Source organism: Triticum dicoccoides, chromosome 1A (assembly GCF_002162155.2).
Source record: "Triticum dicoccoides isolate Atlit2015 ecotype Zavitan chromosome 1A, WEW_v2.0, whole genome shotgun sequence".
Taxonomy (NCBI): Eukaryota; Viridiplantae; Streptophyta; class Magnoliopsida; order Poales; family Poaceae; genus Triticum; species Triticum dicoccoides.
In genome coordinates this window covers 486590042-486600222 of record NC_041380.1, presented here as the reverse complement: position 1 = coordinate 486600222, position 10181 = coordinate 486590042, and positions in this window count along the sequence as shown.

The following is a 10181-nucleotide window of genomic DNA, read 5'->3' as shown; positions in this document are numbered from 1 at the left end:
CACACGGAGTGCCCAAGTCCTTCTATCTCAAATCTCACCAAAGCAACTAATGCTAGGGAGGAAAATGAGAGGAAGAACGAAAAGGAAAACACCAAGAACTCCAAGATCTAGATCCAAGGGGTTCCCCTCACCTAGAGAAGAAAGTGATTGGTGGAAACGTGGATCTAGATCTCCTCTTTCTTTTCCCTCAAAAACTAGCAAGAATCCATGGAGAGATTGAGAGTTAGCAAGCTCGAAGAAGGTCAACAATGGGAAAAGAACACGAGCTCAAAGGATAAGGTTCAATGGGGAAGAAGACCCCCTTTTATAGGTGGGGAAAATCCAACTGTTATGCTCACAGCCCGCACAGAGCGGTACTACCGCTCCAAGGAGCGGTACTACCGCTAGGGCGGTAGTACCCCTTTGAAAAACAACAGCGAGGAGGCAAAAGGCCAGTAGAACCGCCGGAGCGGTACTACCGCTCGTCCTCACGGTACTACCGCTCGACCTCACGGTACTACCGCAAATGGTAGCGGTACTACTGCTTGCGAGCGGTACTAAAAAAATACATCCAGGCCTACCACCGCAAGACTTGGGATGAGTTTTTGGTCCGGAGTAGTACTACCGCTGTAGGAGCCGCGGTAGTACCGGTCTGGAGCAGTAGTAAAAAATTACATCCGCTCCAATTCGCGATAGTACCGCTGCAGCCTTTTCAGAACACCAAAACTGCCACAACTTTTGCGAACGGACTCCGAATTCGATGAAACCAAGTTTGTTGGAAAGCTAGCGACAAGGGATAACACAATCTTCAAAGAAATATCAATAATAAACAAATGAGAAAAGGCCCATAAGAAAATGGTGAGAACCCTTCCTCAGAAAAGACCGGTAAAACTTCCAACACTGAAAACATCATAGAAGATGCATGCGAACTCCGTTTTCGATGAACTCAAGCTTGTCATCAAGATGACCATAAGCTCTAAGACTCACGAAGAGAACCAAACAAGAACCAAGAAAGATGATGCAAGGATGCAATGGTTTAAGCTCTCTACTAACGATACAATCAAGCTACCAACTTGAGAGCCCCCCCCCCCCTTGATAGTACGGCAAACGATCCTATAACCCGATCTCCAAACTACCACCATGAGACCGGTAAAATAGAAAACCTATCAAGGGCAAACCTTTGCCTTGCACATGGTCCACTTGAGCTAGATGATGACGATCTTGACTCCCTCAAGTTGGACCACCTTTCTTGATTGCGTTGGCTCGATGAAGACTAGATGATTGCTCCCCCATAGTCCACTATGGGTGAGCCACTCTTTGGCACATCTTCACAAGTCCATTGTCACCACAATGGACGGCAAGCTTCAAGCACTTGATCTCTTCGCGATGATCCACTTGAACTTGCACACGGCAATCTTGATGACGATCACCACTTGATGTCATCCTCTCCATGGGTTGAGTGATATCTTCCTCTTGACGCAAGCCCATGAACACGTACCTAACCCCACGTAGAACTCTCACATAGACCATGGGTTAGTACAGAAAGCACAATGAATAATGCTTACCAAACCATGGGATCACTTGATCCCTCTCGGTACATCTTCTACGCTTTGTGAGTTGATCAACTTGATTCACTCTTGACTTAGTCTTGATCAACCTTGAATCTTTCCAACTCTCTTCATTTGGATGATGTCTTGAAGGTAAACATGAATGATCACACAATCTTCTTCTTCAAGACATGCTTGCAATAAGCTCAACGCTCACATGACCAAGCTTTGGATAATTCCTTAATAGCACCTTGGTCAACACAAACTCTTCTTGAAACCAACACATGTACTCCAAGAAAAGCCTATGGACAAAACCTTCAAATATAACTCAAGGCAACCATTAGTCCATAGAGATTGTCATCAATTACCAAAACCAAACATGGGGGCACCGCATGTTATTTCAATCTCCCCCATTTTGGTAATTGATGACAATCACTTTCAAGAGAGTTTATACAAGGAATTGTGCATCACCATGGAATGCAACAACAAATAATGCATGCGAATGAGATGCAAAAGCTAAGGAAACATAAACCAAAGCTTATCCACAAAACTCTTTGAAACTTCTCCCCCATTGGCATCGATTGCCAAAATGGGCAAAAAGCTTAGAGGGCCAATATAGATTGTGGTCCTCCATAAATTGTGTATTTCTCAACAAGAGAGTGGAATGCAATACACACATCCAACGGTAAATACTTGGAGGAAGACAAACTATATTGAGGCCCAAAGATTACAAAAGGAAGATATGCCACAAAGACATAACAAAGAGAGAAACAAGCAATCAAAATATATCTATTGAAGCAAGCTATCAAAAGATATCAATTGAACCAACTAGGCCAATGATCCTACGAGCCACAAATAAAGGATATTATGATAAGAGCAAAGAAGTGTTCTAAGGAAACTAGAGTAGCTCCCCATGATTTGTGCACACATAAGAATTTTTGTATTTGGATACATAGTGCACAAAATAGGATCATAGCTCCCCCAAAATCAACAGAAACTTACAACAAGTGCAAGTGAGCATATAGGAAACAAAGCCTAGTACTTGCAACAAACACATGGTTGAGCAACAAGTAAAAGAGTCATCTTAAGAATGGGCTCAACCAAAATGATGTGTGTGAGTCAAGGCAATGCACTTGAGAAGACTAATGTAGCATTAAGCATCAATAAAGTATTGAAAGAATGAGGCACACCGTGTAAGGCCCATCATTCCCACATACAACTAGCAAATGGGTTCACAAGCTAACTAATAAGCATATAAAGAACCTATGCTTGTGACAACCCGTGGTGAAGATAGAAGATGAAAGCCTCATCAAGACGAGGGATATCAATTAAGATGGAAAAAGCCTCGTAGAGATAAGCATGAGGAAAATAATCTTCACCACACAAGAGTGCATCAAGATGCAACGATATACGATATGCACTCAAGGCAAAAGCTTTCACGGAGCCACCAAAGAAATAACATAAGAAAGACAAGGTGGACGTGAAAGAAAGAATATCATCTAGAGATGTAATTTCTCTCAAGTGTATATGGTTCTAGGTAGACGAGATCATGATGATATATATCTACAAAGAAGGATGTACACCCGAAATGGTTACAACACGAAGGAACAAGATATCCAAGAGGAAGTCATACATATACCAATAAGATATTTGCTTGGAAGCATAGCACATGGCTAGATATGGTCTTATAGTATATAAATGAATTCCTACCACACACCCATCAAAGACATCACAGCTAGCAACATGAGATCATTGTTGAGATGCTTTGAGAAAGGAAACAAGGTATCACAAGATGGAATGAATATCATGCCAAGATGCAACCTACACAAGGTTGAATGCAAGAAAGGAATGCATGAATAGATACTTGTTACCGAGATATCATTGGAAGGATGTAGAAGAAACCAATTGAAGGTAGTAGATAGTTCATTGATCATCCTAGCTTGAGTCCAACAAGCACATGGTGACACCACCTTCCTTGTGAGTGAGCCGAGCATCCAATGCATCTCCAATTGTTCCTAGAACAACAACACAAACAAAATGGTACCCAAACTCATTGGGACCAAAGAGTTAGGGAACCAACAATACATAGGACAAACTCCACATAAAATGTGCATATAGATATGAAAATGAGCTTCATGCACATCTCATCCAATTTGAGACTTGGTGGAGTTCCCTATATATTGGGTCAAAGAAAGAAAGCATGCCAAAGAAACTACATGAAGTTAATATGCATGCTCAAGACTTTCAAGAACCGATACCAAATGACAAAGAAAAAAACAAGTGAAGAAAAGATACCAAATGAATAACTCATCACTTGGAGGATATCCATAATAGATATATCGAGGAATGAGATATCCGATGATACACACTAAATAAAAGATATCAAACTCCCAAAAGAGAGGATGGTTCCAAACAAACCAAGCTCTCTACAAAGTTTCATGATAGCACAAAGTACCCAAAAGAAACGACTTGCCTTCCACCGACACACACTTGATAAGGATCACAAGATGAGTGTTTTATAGAAAATAGGATAGCTCCCCCAAGACTAGTGCATTATAGAGAAATTTCATTTGAATACAAAATGCATGAGGTGGGATCACCACTTTCACTATATCTATAAAACACTAGACAAGATCAAGAAATAAACAAGATCCACAAGTGGTATGGAAGACAAAGGGAGTTGATACAATCCTTAGCAAGAGAAAAGGAAAATAAAAAGCAAAAGCCAATGTAAAGATGATCAATAAATTCTACCACAAAAGTGAGTACCAATTGTCAAAAGACAAGAAGTAAATGGAAATAATTCCCGGTGGTAGATAGCAAGGATATCCAACATCATCTTCACACCAACCAAAAAGGAAATTGCAACTTGTAGAGCTAACATGCCACCTAGGTGTTGGGGAACGTAGTAATTTCAAAAAAATTCCTATGCACACGCAAGATCATGGTGATGCATAGCAACGAGAGGGGAGAATGTTGTCCACGTACCCTTGTAGACCGAAAGCGGAAGCGTTATCACAACGCGGTTGATGTAGTCATACGTCTTCACGGCCCGAACGGTCAAGCACCGAAACTACGGCACCTCCGAGTTCTAGCACATGTTCAGCTCGATGACGATCCTCGGACTCTGATCCAGCAAAGTGTCGGGGAAGAGTTCCGTCAACACGACGGCGTGGTGACGATCTTGATATTCTACCGTCGCAGGGCTTCGCCTAAGCACCGCTACAATATTATCAAGGACTATGGTGGAGGGGGGCACCGCACACAGCTAAGAGAACGATCTTGGAGATCAACTTGTGTGTCTTTGGGGTGCCCCTTGACCACGTATATAAAGGAGTGGAGGAGGGGGGAGAGGGCCGGCCCCTATGGCACGCCCTGGAGGAGTCCTACTCCCATCGGGAGTAGGATTCCCCCCTTCCAAGTAGTAGGAGTAGGAGTCAAGGCAAGGGAAGGGAGAAGAGAAGGAAGGAGGGGGCGCAGCCCCTCCCCCTAGTCCAATTCGGACTAGGCCTTGGGCGGGCGCCCAACCTCTCCTCTCTCTTTCCCCTAAAGCCCAATAAGGCCCATATACTCACCAGCGAATTCCCGTAACTCTCCGGTACTCCAAAAAATACCCGAATCACTCGGAACCTTTCCAATGTCCGAATATAGTCGTCCAATATATCGATCTTTACGTTTCGACCATTTCGAGACTCCTCGTCATGTCTCCGATCTCATCCAGGACTCCGAACTCCTTCGGTACATCAAAACTCATAAACTCATAATATAACTGTCATCGAAACCTTAAGCGTGCGGACCCTACGGGTTCGAGAACAATGTAGACATGACCGAGACACGTCTCCGGTCAATAACCAATAGCGGAACCTGGATGCTCATATTGGCTCCCACATATTCTACGAAGATCTTTATCGGTCAGACCGCATAACAACATACTTTGTTCCCTTTGTCATCGGTATGTTACTTGCCCGAGATTCGATCGTCGATATCTCAATACCTAGTTCAATCTCGTTACCGGCAAGTCTCTTTACTCGTTTCGTAATACATCATCTCACAACTAACTCATTAGTTGCAATGCTTGCAAGGCTTATGTGATGTGCATTACCGAGAGGGCTCAGAGATACCTCTTCGACAATCAGAGTGACAAATCCTAATCTCGAAATACGCCAACCCAACATGTACCTTTGGAGACACCTGTAGAGCTTCTTTATAATCACCCAGTTACGTTGTGACGTTTGGTAGCACACAAAGTGTTCCTCCGGCAAACAGGAGTTGCATAATCTCATAGTCATAGGAACATGGATAAGTCATGAAGAAAGCAATAGCAACATACTAAACGATCGGGTGCTAAGCTAATGGAATGGGTCATGTCAATCACATCATTCTCCTAATGATGTAATCCCATTAATCAAATGACAACACATGTCTATGGTTAGGAAACATAACCATCTTCGATTAACGAGCTAGTCAAGTAGAGGCATACTAGTGACACTTTGTTTGTCTATGTATTCACACATGTATTATGTTTCCGGTTAATACAATTCTAGCATGAATAATAAACATTTATCATGAAATAAGGAAATAAATAATAACTTTATTATTGCCTCTAGGGCATATTTCCTTCAGTCTCCCACTTGCACTAGAGTCAATAATCTAGTTCACATCGCCATGTGATTCAACACTAATAGTTCACATCACCATGTGATTAACACCCATAGTTCACATCGTCATGTGACCTATACCCAAAGGGTTTACTAGAGTCAGTAATCTAGTTCACATCATTTATGTGATTAACACCCAAAGAGTACTAAGGTGTGATCATGTTTTGCTTGTGAGATAATTTTAGTCAACGGGTCTGTCACATACAGATCCGTAAGTATTTTGCGAATTCTATGTCTACAATGCTATGCATGGAGCTACTCTAGCTAATTGCTCCCACTTTCAATATGTATCTAGATCGAGACTTAGAGTCATCCAGATCTGTGTCAAAACTTGCATCGACGTAACTTTTTACGATGAACCTTTTTGTCACCTCCATAATTGAGAAATATTTCCTTATTCCACTAAGGATAATTTTGACCGCTGTCCAGTGATCTACTCTTAGATCACTATTCTACTCCCTTGCTTAACAAAGTGTAGGGTATACAATAGATCTGGTATACAGCATGGCATATTTTATAGAACCTATGGCTGAGGCATAGGGAATGACTTTCATTCTCTTTCTATCTTCTGTCGTGGTCGGGCTTTGAGTCTTACTCAATTTCACACCTTGTAACACAGCCAAGAACTCTTTCTTTGACTGTTCCATTTTTGAACTACTTCAAAATATTGTCAAGGTATGTACTCATTGAAAAAACTTATCAAGCGTCTTGATCTATCTCTATAGATCTTGATGCTTAATATGTAAGTAGCTTCACCGAGATCTTTTTTTGAAAAACTTCTTTCAAAACACTCCTTTATGCTTTGCAGAATAATTCTACATTATTTCCGATCAACAATATGTCATTCACATATACTTATCAGAAATGCTGCAGTGCTCCCACTCACTTTCTTGTAAATACAGGCTTCACCGCAAGTCTGTATAAAACTATATGCTTTGATCATCTCATCAAAGCGCGTATTCCAACTCCGAGATGTTTGCACCAGTCCATAGATGGATCGCTGGAACTTGCATATTTTGTCAGCACCTTTATGATTGACAAAACCTTCTGGTTGTATCATATACAACTCTTCTTTAATAAATCCATTAAGGAATGCAGTTTTGTTTATCCATTTGCCGGATTTCATAAAATGCGGCAATTGCTAACATGATTCGGACAGACTTAAGCATAGATACGAGTGAGAAACTCTCATCGTAGTCAACACCTTGAACTTGTCAAAAACCTTTTTGCGACAATTCTAGCTTTGTAGATAGTAACACTACTATCAGCATCCGTCTTCCTCTTGAAGATCCATTTAATCTCAATGGCTCGCCTATCATTGGGCAGGTCAATCAAAGTTCATACTTTGTTCTCATACATGGATCTCATCTCAGATTTCATGGCCTCAAGCCATTTCGCAGAATCTGGGCTCATCATCGCTTCCTCATAGTTCGTAGGTTCGTCATGGTCAAGTAACATGACCTCCAGAACAGGATTACCGTACCACTCTGGTGCGGATCTCACTCTGGTTTACCTACGAGATTCGGTAGTAACTTGATCTGAAGTTACATGATCATCATCATTAGCTTCCTCACTAATTGGTGTAGTAGTCACAGGAACAGATTTCTGTGATGAACTACTTTCCAATAAGGGAGCAGGTACAGTTACCTCATCAAGTTCTACTTTCCTCCCACTCACTTCTTTCGAGAGAAACTCCTTCTCTAGAAAGGATCCATTCTCAGCAATGAATATCTTGCCTTCGGATCTGTGATAGAAGGTGTACCCAATATTTTCTTTTGGGTATCCTATGAAGACACACTTCTCTGATTTAGGTTTGAGCTTATCAAGTTGAAAACTTTTTCACATAAGCATTGCAACCTCAAACTTTAAGAAACAACAACTTAGGTTTCTTGCCAAACCATAATTCATACGGTGTCGTCTCAATGGATTTAGATGGTGCCCTATTTAACGTGAATGTATCTGTCTCTAATGCATAACCCCAAAGCGATAGTGGTAATCGGTAAGAGACATCATAGATCGCACCATATCTAATAAAGCACGATTTTGACGTTCAGACACACCATTACACTGTGGTGTTCCAGGTGGCGTGAGTAGTGAAACTATTTCACATTGTTTTAACTGAAGGCCAAACTCGTAACTCAAATATTTTATTTCCGCGATCATATCGTAAAAACTTTTATTTTTGTTACGATGATTCTCCACTTCACTCTGAAATTCTTTGAACTTTTCAAATATTTCAGACTTGTGTTTCATCAAGTAGATATACTCATATCTGCTCAAATCATCTGTGAAGATCAGAAAATAATGATACCTGTCGCGAGCCTCAATATTCATCGGACCACATACATCAGTATGTATGATTTCCAACAAATCTGTTGTTCGCTCCATTGTTCCGAAGAACGGAGTCTTAGTCATCTTACCCATGAGGCATGGTTCGCAAGCATCAACTGATTCATAATCAAGTGATTCCAAAAGCACATCAGCATGGAGTTTCTTCATGCGCTTTACACCAATATGACCTAAACGGCAGTGCCACAATACGCTTTACACAATCTTCAAAGAAATCTCTACTCCTAATGGACGAATTGGTTGAATAGTCCCCCCACTTTCAACCGGTTTATTTTCAACCAGTTTATTTTCAACCGGTTTTTCTTCGTCCCACCTCCCACCACCCCCTCCCACCGGTTTTTCTCTTTCTCGTCTGGCCGACAATACCCAACGTATTTATGGTAATCAATCACAATTAATCCACGTATGGTAAGGCTATAAACTTAGAAATCTCAAATATGATAATTATAGTAATAAATCAATCCATGTATGGTAAGGCTATAACTAAGGAAATTTCGAATATGGTAATTATCACCAGAATCAAAGCTTTCCAAAAAAGTTCTTCTTGCCATACCCTTCAATCGCGCCCTGCTCCATTCCGATCTCCTTCCCTCAATCGCTCCAGCTGATTTACTCTTTCCAAACCTAACCCCTGCCTGATCTAGACAAAGAGGCTCTCTCTTGCCCGTCTCATCCCTCCCTTGTGCCAACCATGGAAGAGAGGAGGGAGAGCACAGAGGAGCGCGCCGGCGATGCGCCGATGCTCGCTGGTTGAGGCATGGTCGGCGTGTGAGTCAAGAGGATCCCTGCATCTGTGGTGGTAGGCGATCCAAGGAAGAGTAGTCGAACATGAAAGCGATGGGAGGGACAACACCCTGCTGCCGGGCTCGTCCGCCTCTTCGTGGCCGACGACCGCGTTGGATGTGGCCGAGGGCGGCGATGATGGAGGGAGCCGCTGGCGCTGGCCAGGCTCCCGACCGAGTCGCTGCTCCTCAGTGCCAGCCCTTTCCGCCGCGCCGGATCGCTCGTCATCTTGGGGACCCCGAAGGGATGCTGCCGGTGTGGGAGGCGCCCACGACAGTGCGGGCTTGGGACCGAGCGGCGGGGGACGTTATGGGTTCCGTTCTAGGGCTAGGTCGGGAAGTCTATCGTGTTTCTGTCGGAAAATCTTGTGATCAATGGGTTTACTAAATTAATTTTGGGTCTATATTAAGGGGCACCGTCTATTCTTGTCATTCGAATTTGCATTCTTGCATCAGAAGTTCAAGAGAACTGTCATGAATAGCACAATGCCTTTCAGTTTGTAGACTGATAACTGAACATCACATCTTTTGATTTCTGTTTGGCCTCCTGGGAACGTAGACTAATTTAACACGTCATTTTTCGGTTTATTGTTCAAAATTGTTTCACTTCACATGATCGTGAACATACATGATGTGTATGTATTTTTTAATTTTGTGTCTGGTGACCTCAATTTTTATGCCTTCTACAGGTGAGTTGCTAACAAAATTCTAAATGTACATGCTCCGGATTTCTGGACATATATATTATATCTATATGTCCTTTCTACGAGGACATAAAATGCATCCCTATTTTCTATCTACCATTTTGTAGCCCTTTGCAGAATGGTCTGGGGAGGTTCGCAACATTGTCTACTCATCTGATCGGA